Here is a 13,125-nt window from a genome sequence, read left to right as displayed (position 1 = left end):
AACTGATAATAGCATATGAATTAAACTGACGATGTGATGCACATTTTCACCCAGAAGTTGTTGATTTCAACAATTTGTTGTTTTTAACAATTTTAATTGGTTGCACTTGTAATGTTTCTGGAAACTATTTCTTGTCGATAAGCCACTCTTTTTTCATTGGTCAGCTTCTTAATGTTTGCAAGAATGTAGCATCCAAAGATTTTAGTTTTCTGCAAAGAGATTTAAATTTAGTGACTTCTCTAAAGTGTTGATTTAATTTTTCATATTGACGTACCAATTTTTATAAACTATTTGAAGCAATTCCAGTTAATTGTCCACAATTTTTTCATCGGTCAGCTTTTTATTGTTTTCAAAAACGTAGAATCTGTTAAGATAATACCTTAAACTTGTTATTAAAACACTTTGTAAAAATAGAATATTTTCCAATCACATATGCTTGGGTTTATCTATTGTAAAAATTAGGTATACATAATTATAATTTTTCATTCATTCCTTCTGAGTTTTCATTTTGTAATAAACGTTCACAAATCATTTAAATATCACGCCACTGTTTCATTATTTAACCCGAAAGGAATATATATATAATATATTCCAATAGGTTATGGGCCCAGGCCGCCAGTGAATTTGATTTGATTTAATTTGTGAAGAGAAAGGAACTAAAAGATTGCTGCAAAATGGAAGATATCAAAACCAATGTGAAGAAACTGAATGGAGAAAACTATCAGGTTTGGAAATACAAATTGGAACTCTTGCTGATTAAAGAGGATTTGTGGGAAATAGTTTCCAAAGAAAGGCCTGCTTCTCCTGATGCGAGTTGGACCTCCAAAGACGGAAAAGCTCGCGCAACAATCGGTCTTCTGGTCGAAGATTCTCAACTGGTTCATCTTCGAAATTTGAAATCTGCTCGTGAGTATTGGGAAGCGTTAAGAAAAGTTCACGAAAAGGCAACTTTATCAAACAAAGTAATGCTTTTGAAGAAATTGTGTCGTATGCAGTTAAAGAGTGGCCAAGATATGGAAGCACATATTTCCGAAATGCTCGAAACTGTTGATAGATTGAATGGATTGGGTGAATGTTTAGCAAATCATTTACAAGTTGCATTTCTATTGGGAAGCTTGCCGGATGAATACAATTCCATAATTACCGCTTTAGAAGTTCGTACGGACGATGACTTGACATTGGATCTTGTAAAAGAAAAGCTCATTCAAGAATATAAGCGAAGACAAGCTGGCGTTCAAGAAAGTGAGTCGTCAGATCTTGCATTGAAGACGGTCATGAAATCCACTTTAAAATGTTATGGATGCGGAAAGGTAGGTCATATGAAGCGTGATTGTCACAAAAAGAATTGGGAGAAAAAGGTGAGCAAATTTAGTGCGAAAAGGACATCTGAAAAGTCCATTAAAGAGGTTAGTAAGGAATTTTGCTTGAATTCTGGAGACAAATTGAACCAAACCAAATGGTACATTGATTCTGGAGCGAGCTCCCATATGAGTAATAGTAGGCAATTCTTCACAACCTTGGATAAAGAAATTGGTGGTGAAATTTATCTTGCGAACGGGAAGGTAATCACTGCTCAAGGAATAGGAGAAGGAGTACTTTATAATAATGGATTAAAATTGACAATTAAGAATGTCTTATATGTCCCTGAATTAGAAGGTAATTTACTATCAGTTGCGAAAATGGTTCAAAATGGATTGGAAGTCAAATTCAAAGAAAAAACATGCCAAGTTTCCAATGGAGAACGAATTTTAATGGTAGCTGATATGGTAAACAATTTGAATGTATTGCAACAGGATAATTTTTCAAATATGGTAAGGGTTAAAGAAGTCCAATGTATCCATGTATTTCATCAACGGTTTGGTCATCGCGATTTAAAAGCAATAAAGGATGCTATTGAAAAGGGTTTAATTTCTAACATTGAATTGAAGCCATGCAGATGTTCCAATAATTGTGAAGCTTGTATAAAGGGTAAGATGACCCGAAAAGAATTTCCGAAGACTACAAAGAATAGAGCAAACGAAGTGTTAGATTTAATCCACGCCGATATTTGTGGACCCATGCAGGAGATTTCTCCTAGTGGAAATAAATATGTTCTTACCATGATAGATTATTGTTCAAGATATTGTGTTGTGTATTTTTTAACCAACAAAAGTCAAGCTTTGGAAAAGATAAAAGAATATGTCGCATACACAGAGAATTTATTCGAAAAACGTATCAAAGTTCTTAGAACTGATAGAGGAGGTGAATTTAACAACAAAGAGATGGATAAATACATGAAAACTAAAGGAATTATTCAACAGTTTACGGCTCCATATACACCTGAGCAAAACGGTGTCGCAGAAAGGAGGAATAGAAGTCTTATTGAAATGGCTCGTACAATGTTAATTCAATCTGGATTACATTTAAGATATTGGGCAGAAGCATTAAATGCCGCAAACTACTTACAGAACAGATTGCCATCTAAATCCGTTAGTAAAACTCCTTATGAACTTTGGTACTCCAAACCGCCAAACATGGAACACATTAAAATATTTGGTTGCGAAGTGTTTTACCATATTAATAAGAAATTTCGACAGAAGTTCGATAATGTAGCAAAGAAAGGAATATTGGTTGGGTTCTGTAATGAATCAAAAGCGTATCGTATTTTAGATATAGATACAAACAAAATAATTATTTCTAGAGACGTTAAATGCATTGAAAGTTCGTTTATAAACAATTTTCAAGAAAGCGCTATCGATTCGGAGAATGTTTCAGTAAACGTACAAAATACATTTGATCAAGATCTAGAAAAAGAGCCTTCTCTTAATGGAGATCTATGTGGTGACGTTTTAAATTACGAAACGGCTGCGAGTGAAACGGAAGAAGAATTGTCATTTTCAAATAATAACTCATTTGAAGAAACCCCAGAAAGTGACAATACAGTTTTGCAGGAACAAAATCTTCGAAGATCTACAAGAACAAATAAAGGAAAATTACCCGCTAGATATAATTGCAATAATGTGTCCAAATTAGAACCTACCACATATAAGGAAGCTATTCAATGTCCCGAAGCTGAAAAATGGATTGGTGCCATGGAAGATGAAATACAATCTATGCATGAAAACAATACCTGGGAACTGATGGAATTACCCAAAGGACGAAAAGCAGTCGGATGTAAGTGGGTTTTCAAAATAAAGACACTGACAGATGGAAGTTTGAAATATAAAGCACGTCTCGTAGCAAAAGGTTTCTCACAAAAATATGGCCAAGATTACGATGAAGTTTTTGCGCCGGTGGTAAAACAGTCAACTTTTAGGTTGATGTTATCGGTCGCATCTTACAAAAATTTGCTAGTTCACCATGTAGACATAAAAACGGCATTTTTAAATGGAGACCTGGACAACGAATTGTATTTGAAACAACCTGAAGGCTACAGTTTTTCAAACAAACCAAATATTGTATGCAAGTTAAATAAGTCCATATATGGTCTAAAACAGGCAGCTATATGTTGGAATCAAAAACTCAATAATTTCCTCATTAGTTTAGGATTCAGAAGGGGAAAAGCTGACTGTTGTCTTTACACTAAAGATGAAGGTGATAATATCGTATACTTGCTCGTTTATGTTGATGATATACTTATTTTTACAAAAAGTCAAGTATTGATCAACAACACTGTAAAAGAAATTGCAAAAACATTAAAGATAAATGATCTAGGTTCTTTAAAATTGTACTTAGGAATACAAGTAGAAAAAGATGGTAGCAATTTCTTCATACATCAACAAGAGTATATCAAGAAAGTTTTAGAGGAATATGATATGGCAAATTCAAAGCCATCAAAGGTACCAATGAACGTCGGATATCTAAAGGAATCCGGGAAACAAGAAAATGAATTGGAAACAAATGTATTGTATAGAAGGGTGATTGGATCACTGTTATATCTGGCGAATAACACAAGGCCAGATATCACCGCCGCAGTTTCTTTTCTCAGTCGCAAGATATCATGTCCAACGAAAGCAGACTGGACCGAGGTGAAAAGGGTCCTGAAATATCTGAATGGAACAAAACATTTTAAGCTTAAAATACATTGTCGAAACATGCAACTTATAGGATATGCTGATGCTGATTTTGCAGGTGAAGTTAATGGGAGAAAATCTACAAGCGGTTACGTGTTTCAACTTGGAACAGCCACAATTTCATACGCAAGCAGAAAACAAAAGAATGTAACATTGTCCTCAACTGAAGCGGAGTTCGTTTCATTGGCTGAAGCAATTCAAGAACTAACTTGGCTGCGGATGGTATTCAATGATCTCAATCTAAACATAACAGACATCACGATGAAAGAAGATAATCAAAGTGTCCTAAAATTATTAAATGCTGAGACAATTAATCCTCGTACCAAACATATCGATGTTAAGTACTACTACGTACGAGAAGTTAACCAATCAAAGCAAGTCCAACTTGAATATTGTCCAACGGAGGAAATGTTAGCGGATCTTCTGACGAAACCATTACAATATAGTAAACTAAATAAATTTAATCAAATGATTGGACTGGTATAATTCTATTTCACAAATTGAGAAGGGGTGTTAAGATAATACCTTAAACTTGTTATTAAAACACTTTGTAAAAATAGAATATTTTCCAATCACATATGCTTGGGTTTATCTATTGTAAAAATTAGGTATACATAATTATAATTTTTCATTCATTCCTTCTGAGTTTTCATTTTGTAATAAACGTTCACAAATCATTTAAATATCACGCCACTGTTTCATTATTTAACCCGAAAGGAATATATATATAATATATTCCAATAGAATCCATAATTTTAGTTTTTTGCAAAGAGATATACATTTAGTGACTTTCTTAAAGTTTTATTTCATTTTTTATTTTCACTTACCTATTTTAATAAACTATTTGGTTATTTGTCTAAAATTTTCCATTTTTTTATTTCTTGCAATTGACCACGAACTTCGTTGCACAAATAAGTATTGAATACCACATGGTTTTTTCCTTGCATTTTAGGGTAGTGTTTTGTCAAAGTTTTCTCATATTATCTTCAACACCTTTTCAAAGATTTCGTCAACATTTTGGCAAATTGGAAGTAATTCGCAAGCAATTTGAAGGTGTATTGAAGATGAGCTATTTCAAGTCAAGTTGAATTTATGTTGAAAATTATATTTACCCTCAAACTGAAAAGTTGTTGCATTTGAAAAACGCTCATCCTGTGTTTATTGGGCTGGTTTAAAATTTGTGTACACAGCCTTTTTTTTTTTTTGTTGTAGAATTAAATAAATTTTTGCTACCGAAAATTTCGCTAGAGGTGCATACCGGCCTTTAAACAAAAACTTCTGGATGAAAATGTGCATCACATTATCAATTTAATTTACATCCTATTATCAGTTCAAAATGGAAATTTTGTGAATTCCTTCTGCTGGAAATCGATTCTAACACGCGGTCCAACACGTTCCTAATTTCGAATTGCCCGGATATTAATAAATTTTAATGCTGTTTTATGGCACCAACAGGAAGGAAATCGAATTATCAATGCAAAAGTGTTTACAAATAATGTTTAATATGTGTAAAGTTTTGTTCTTATTTGTTGATATGTTTTATAAGATTGTTAAGTTGTATAAACTCAATGTCATTACCATTGTAATAACCCTTTTTATGATCACCAAAAACCGGTATTTATTATTATTACTAACCTACTATACACACTTTGATACAAACATACAAATGTATACTGGTATATCACTAAACATCAACAATAGCTTTGTAAGTAGGCAACATCATGTTTGTTCCGCTATGTTTAACTCACTCGTTCTTTTGTAACTGAAATGTGCAGAAGTAAATAAAGAACAAATAAGTAAAAGACATATCATATTTGGCGACGAGAAGTTTCGAACCCGTTATAGAAGGCTGCAATTATAAACTTAATTAGTGAAATGGCATTTATTGGTTCCATCGAGCAATTTGCCTTTGGAGACGATTTCGAGAAATATTTGGAACGAGTCGAACAGTTGTTTAAAATAAATAAAATTGATGAAGACAACAAAGTGGCCTTGTTTTTGACGTTAATGGGTCCGGAAACTTACAAGCGGATCAAAAGTATTGTTCTGCCCGGAAAAGCTACCGACAAAGCATTTAAGGATTTGGTGGCCTGTGTCATACCGCATTTTAAACCAGAAAAAAATATAGTTGCGGAAAGATTCAAATTTTACAACTGTGTCCAAAAAAGCAATGAATCAATTGGAGAATTTATTGTTAATTTAAAGCTGTTGGCAGCCCAATGTAAATTTGGAGATTTTTTATATGAGGCGCTTCGTGACAGATTGGTCTGTGGAGTAAGAAGCACTAGCTTACAAACGAAGCTGTTATCTACAGCAAATGCGTCTTGGGCAGAAATTTGCAAACTGGCCCAGTCATTTGAGCTCGTGGACAAAGAACAAAAGGAGATGCAATTACCAGTACCCACAATGGAGGTAAATAAATTAAAACACCAGCAAAAATCCATGGAAAAGTGTTGTACAACGAAACATCCCGTGGGAAGATGTCCAGCAAGAGATTAGAACTGTTTTAGTTGCGGAAAAAAAGGTCACTCATCGAAGGCGTGTTTTTCCAAGTCAAACCAAAAAAAATAGTCACCGGAACACACAAAAGAAGAATAAGTTTGTCAACGAATTGGAATACAAACTGGGATCTATTAATTGGATAAATCGAGAAAACGAACCCTTGCTGCAAAAAGTTGTCATTAATGAGAGGAGTCTGTTAATGGAGTTGGATACTGGTGCCGTAGTATCCGTAATAGTGTAACTTAATCCTCCTTTACAAGTTTTAACTGGGTCTAAAGTGGAGGTAATTGGATAAATGTCAGTGCAAGTGGAAGGTAAAAACCTTAAGTTGTTGGTGGTAAAATCAAAAAATAGATTTACTCCGCTCATGGGGAGAAATTGGTTAGACGTCTTGTATCCAACTTGGAGACAGTATTTTGCATCTTCAGTCGGTAAGTCGGATGATTTTTTAAAAGTACAAAACATCTGCCAGTCCAGTATTTTGGAGGAGATAAAATTTAAATTTCCTTCGCTTTTTTTCAAAAAATAGTAATCCGATCAATAGTTTTTCGGCAAAAAATATTCGTTCAGCCGAATGCAGTTCCCAAATTTTTTCGGCCATACACAGTTCCCATTAGTTTGAGGGATAAAGTCGAGTCGGAATTAAATAGTATGTGTGATGAGGGCATTATTGAATCTGTACGTAGCAGTCAGTGGGCAGCGCCTTTAGTTTGTGTTTTAAAGAAAGATGGAGGTGTGAGGCTATGTGGTAACTTCAAAGTTACGATAAATCCTGTTATCGAGATGGGCGTTTACCCACTCCCTTTGATTGATGAAATCCTCACCAGCATGAGAGGGAACACTTATTTTTGTGTTTTAGATATGAGCAAGGCATATTTACGATTATCCGTTAGTAAAGAGTCAAGGCAGTTTTTAACGATCAATACACACCTAGGTTTATTTGAATTCTGTAGATTACCATTTGGTGTGTCAACTGCCCCAATGATCTTCCAAAGAGTGATGGATCAAATAATGCAAGGCCTAAAGGGGGTAGCTGTGTATTTAGATGATATTTTAGTAGCTGGAGTTGGGGTAAACGATTGTAGAGAAAAACTTTTCAAGGTATTGGAGAGATTACAAAAATACAATATACGGGTAAACTGGGAAAAATGTAAATTATTGGAGAGTTCGTTAGAATATTTAGGACACGTATTGACGGCTGAAGGGATTCGTCCCTCTAAGAAGAAATTGGATGCCATACTACTTGCCCCAGAACCAGTTAACGTACACGGATGAAAAAGACTGTTTTTCATATGTTTGGCTATAAACATTATATGTTTGGAACACAAATTTTTAAACACAATATTTTTGAGTGCAAGCATATAATGTTCATAAACTAGCATAACATGTTTGGGACATATATGTTAATATGTTAGAACATATTATGTTTGGGACATAAAATGTTTGTAAATATAATAGGCTTGGATGCAAACATATATTAATTTAGAAATAGCCTATAAACATATATGTGTTTAGTACCTTGGAGCGCTATTTAACAGGGAGCGATATTGAATTAAGTTGGTGGTTGTTGCTTGTTCCCTGCCAACATTTTTTTAATTTGGGGGCGCTTCTGAGAATCCCCAGTACGTTGAAAACAATCATATACGATATCAAAAACTCGTCGGAAAAGCGCCGTCACTATTGAGAAGTTGTACCACGCCAAGTTACTACAAAAAGGTTTCGCATGAGTGCAATTATTAGGTGCCTTTATAGATCAATTTAGAACGACGCCAATAAGAGACCCTCCAAACAATCAGAAAAAGCACATTTTAAGATAGTGGTAAAAGAATCATTGTGGTCGAGTAAAACACGTTTGTTTAGATATTTATTAATTTGATTAATTATTTACAAATTCTTAAAAATATAACATTTATACCACTATCACATCACATTTAACATAATTTTTTGCATTAATGATGAGGTAGAGTTACAAGTAGCGAGTTACATGTTGCAGCGTCTATCAGCCAGTGCTTTTATTCGATGGAGGCAGCGTGTCTGTAAAATATTTGAAAAACAATCACTTTATTCCATTTGGAAAATCAAAAATTGTTCACCAATATACCTTTCACAATTTTAAGCGTAAAATCTATGTTTTCAGAACTTTATTTTCATTTTTATTTAAATAAAATATAACAAGCTGGTTGCGCTTGGCGTTTCACAAAAAATAAAATGGCTTTTGTAAAACTAGTGATGGCAAAATACATGTATGAAGTACATTTTGTACACCCAGAGAAATGGTTGGTTGCAATTCGATCATTACAATGAGGAAATGATGTCAGTAACTTATTTTTTGTTACAAGAACAATGTTTTGATTATTTTCCCCATTATACATCCAACACGACCATAAAAAAGTTCACAGGATCAAAACGAAATTTCCATAACCATTCAATTAGTTACAATAACCAATGCCGATAAATTTGGTTTTATGCTGCATAAAATTATTGAGCTAACCACCAGCATAGTGAGGCCTACATCATGGGAATCAACAAATGGTTGGTACAACCAAAAGTTGAGTATACTAATAGAATCTTAGTTCAATTATAGCACGGGCGTAAGGTAGTTGTTGCAACAAATAAATATTTATATCAACATCGAAATGGTATGACGCTACAAAATTTGCAAAACGGGGAACAGCATTTACTTGATAATAGTCCGCAATACATTGAATAAAGTTTATCACATAGAAAAGAAGTTGCCTTCAGGTAAGTATCGCACCGATTTATATAGGAATATTACAAAAGTTTCCATAAAAATTGCAGGCTTCATACACCAACAAACACAAATACTTTTTACGGCAAGCGAGCTTTTTTTATTGTATTAAGCATACAGGACGAGTCTAAGTCGATCTGTATTTATATCTAGAGGATTAAGGAAGAAATTTCTGGCAAGCATATATCGAATTAGTTTCTGTAGTTTGACCACGTAATTGCAACCTAATAACCATCTGTCATTGGTATACAAACATTACCTATAAAAAAATTGTAAATTGTAATGTAAATTAATCTCACATATCTGTAGATCAAAAGCCTTTGTTGTTAGCACCTTTTGCATTTATTCTCGTAGTTTATTATGATTGTAAATCTTGTAATAAATTAATAAAATCTCAATATAATCTGCCTTTTCATTTAATATTGGAATTTGATTAGGATAATAATAAATAAAATCGAGGGCGGTTGCACCAACAAACAAAACAATTAATATGAGATTGCAACAACCAATGCAAAGTTGATCCAACATACTACCACGCAGTTACAATTGCCAAATGTTAGTTGTGCTGACAGATATCATTGATAGTTGATGGAACCACCTGCTTTCGGTTGGCAAATAATTCGGTTGAGGCAACGAATTTGTTTTCTGGGTGTACTTTATGATATGCTGCCCCCCATCACAGTAGGATGGTTGTAGTGACATTTACGAGTCTGTGGTAGCGATGAAGATGAAATGGAACTTTGAAATGCTGGCAGGGTTATTACAAAATTAACATTTTATTTTTCCTTGGGCAATTGATCAGCTACTTCTTTGATCCTTACAAACTGTGTGGTCCGCTGTTCGAATCCCCGTCCGGCAAAAGGTAAAATTAAAATAAAAAAATCATAAAATTGAATAATTTCTTCTACAATGTTTGTATTACAGAAAAAGGTGCTAAGAACTAAAAAATCTAGTGGAAGTGAGAAAGATGTCGTGGAATATAAAATTGGGCAAAAATAAAATATTGAGCATTCAGGTCGAAAACCTATGTTGTTAGCACCTATATTACCTGTTTATTTTCATAATTCATTATGATTGTAAATATATAAATAAATAAATAAAATTTTGAGCACAATATTGTTTGGGAGAATTTTTTTAAGCATTTTAAGGTGCAAAATGCTTCCAAACATATTATATGGTCACATAATAACATATTGTTTTTTGGAAGACAACATTATTGAATTTGGATGCAAAAATACAAAATGTTTGGAACTTAGACTACCCAAACATATATTGTTTAGACCAATATGCTTTCAAACATATTATATATTGGTAGAGATCAAACATATAAATGTTTGGGCAATACCCAAAAATGTATATGCTTGAAGCAAAATATGTTTGGGAGTATATGTTACAGAAGCGATTTTTTGTGAGGGTGTAGAACAGTTACAAAAGGTTTTTAGGCTTACTGAACTATTACTTAAAATTTTTGCCAAATTCGGCTACAGTATTGTCACCTCTGTATAGGTTGCTGAAAAAAGAAAACCCCTGGGTCTGGGACAAGGAGTGTTCGCATTCATTCTTTAAAAGCAAAGAACTTTTGTGCAGGAATGATCTTCTTGCTCATTTCGATCCAACGAAACCAATAATAATCGCATGCGACGCTTCACCGTATGGAGTAGGTGCGATTTTAAGTATTTTGGAAAATGGCCAGGAGAGACCCTGTTTCATGGTTTCCTCTACATTGAGTAAAGCTGAGGGGAATTACTCCCACATTCATAAGGAGGCGCTAGCGGTTGTATTTGCTATCCGGAAATTCCATAAATTTGTGTATGGTTACCCTTTCACCGTATATACCGATCATCAACCGCTTGAAAAACTTTTGGGAGATCAGAAAGCTTTATCAAATATTGTGTCCGTCCGTTTCCATAGGTGGATTTTATTCCTCTCCAATTACAATTGTAAATTAGTTTATCGTCCGGGTTCCAAACAAAAAAATGTTGATGCCCTATCTCGATTACCGCTTGATGGTACGACAAACATAAATAATCTCAACATAGATTTTTTAATTTCAACCCCGAGGAGAAGCCAATTTCGATAGAAGACATTGTAAAATACACAGGGAAAGATGAAGTAATTAAAAAAGTTATGAGGATTGTTGAGAATGATGGTTGGTCAAATCCACAGGAGTTAGAATGTTCTATAATTCCCTTTAAAAATGTAAAGATATCGTTGGAAGTTAAAAATGCATGTTTGTTTTATGGTGATCGATTAGTGATACCTACCATTTTAAGAGAAAAATTTCTTAGGATCCTTCATGAGACACATATAGGCATTGTGCGTATGAAGCTATTGGCGCGTGGTACCATTTGGTGGCCTTCGATCGATTCCCATATTGAAAAATTTGTATCCAATTGCTATGTTTGTCAGCAAACACAGAATCGAGGCAAAGATTGCCCAAATTTTACATGGCCAATTACCACATATCCATTTGAACGGATTCATATTGATCTTTTTAACTTCCAAGATACGGAGTTTTTGATAGTAGTAGATGATTTCTCAAAATGGATTGAGGTTTTCATTTTGCCGAAAACCACAACAATTTTTGTGATAGATAAAATGAAGCAAATTTTTTCAGTTTTTGGATTTTGCAACGTATTAGTAAGCGATAACGGTCCCCAATTTCGCAGTGAGGAATTTCACATTTTTCTAAAATGTAACGGCATAAAACAGATGTTTAGCCCAGCCTACCACCCTCCAAGTAATGGATTGGCAGAAAGAGGTGTGCAAACAGTTAAACGGAGTTTAAAAGCATACTTTTTATCAGAAAATAAGAAAACGATATCGATGCAAAATATAATTCTAAACTTTCTTTTTAAATATCGGAATACACCAACCACAGTTACTGGCATTTGCCCAAGTGAAATAATATTAGCTTACAAGCCAAAGACACTTTTGTCGTATTGTAATACTCAAACGGTTTCAAATATAATTCCAAATACCTTTTCTTATAAAGAAAAGAAAAATTTCGAGAATAGCAAAAAGATAGAGAAATATGATTTAAAAGAAGGGGAAAAGGTATTATATTTGAATCCAAACACAAATTCTTTCGCAAAATGGGTAAGAGCAACAATTTGTAAAAAGATATCAAATTCATTATACTTAGTAGAAGTAAATAGAAGAAGACGTGTAGCTCATAGAAATCAATTGAAGTTATATAAAAAAGAAATTATTTTACCAGTGTTAAAGTCAAGTAATAATGAAGAAGGAATAAGCGATGAAGAATTTTTTGATGCTGAAGAATCTGAAGTAGATGTTACTAACATTCCAGAACCTACCCCTTTAAAAGAAAGGCTAAGAAAACATGCTCCAATAAATTAGAAAACATAAATTAAAAAAAAAATTGAATTGAAAGATTTGGAATTTAAATATTGAAAAACAAAAATAAATATAGAGTATGAATTATATCCAATGAATAAAAATGTAATCATATTTGTTAATATATATCTATATCTTTGAAATAATTTTATATAAGAAAAATTAAAACTATTTTGAAAAAAGGAGGAGATGTTAAGTTGTATAAACTCAATGTCATTACCATTGTAATAACCCTTTTTATGATCACCAAAAACCGGTATTTATTATTATTACCAACCTACTATACACACTTTGATACAAACATACAAATGTATACTGGTATATCACTAAACATCAACAATAGCTTTGTAAGTAGGCAACATCATGTTTGTTCCGCTATGTTTAACTCACTCGTTCTTTTGTAATTGAAATGTGCAGAAGTAAATAAAGAACAAATAAGTAAAAGACATATCAAAGATTATTATT

General features: G+C 33.3%; 2 long non-coding RNA genes across 2 annotated transcripts in view; one reads left to right on the top strand and one right to left on the bottom strand.

Moving 5' to 3' along the window:
• The window catches only part of LOC142226179 (uncharacterized), a 248,939-nt gene that overhangs the window by 31,861 nt on the left and 203,953 nt on the right, over positions 1–13,125 (top strand). The gene's annotated exons all lie outside the window — the stretch shown is intronic.
• Positions 8,406–8,792, bottom strand: LOC142223922 (uncharacterized). Its single transcript, XR_012718967.1, has 2 exons — positions 8,656–8,792; positions 8,406–8,588 (listed from the first exon to the last, which is right to left on the bottom strand). It is a non-coding gene; the product is annotated as an uncharacterized LOC142223922 (long non-coding RNA).

The sequence above is a fragment of the Haematobia irritans genome, chromosome 2 (assembly GCF_050003625.1).
Source record: "Haematobia irritans isolate KBUSLIRL chromosome 2, ASM5000362v1, whole genome shotgun sequence".
Lineage (NCBI taxonomy): Eukaryota > Metazoa > Arthropoda > Insecta > Diptera > Muscidae > Haematobia > Haematobia irritans.
Note: the sequence above shows the minus strand (reverse complement) of the source record. Positions and strands in the feature narration are given on the sequence as shown.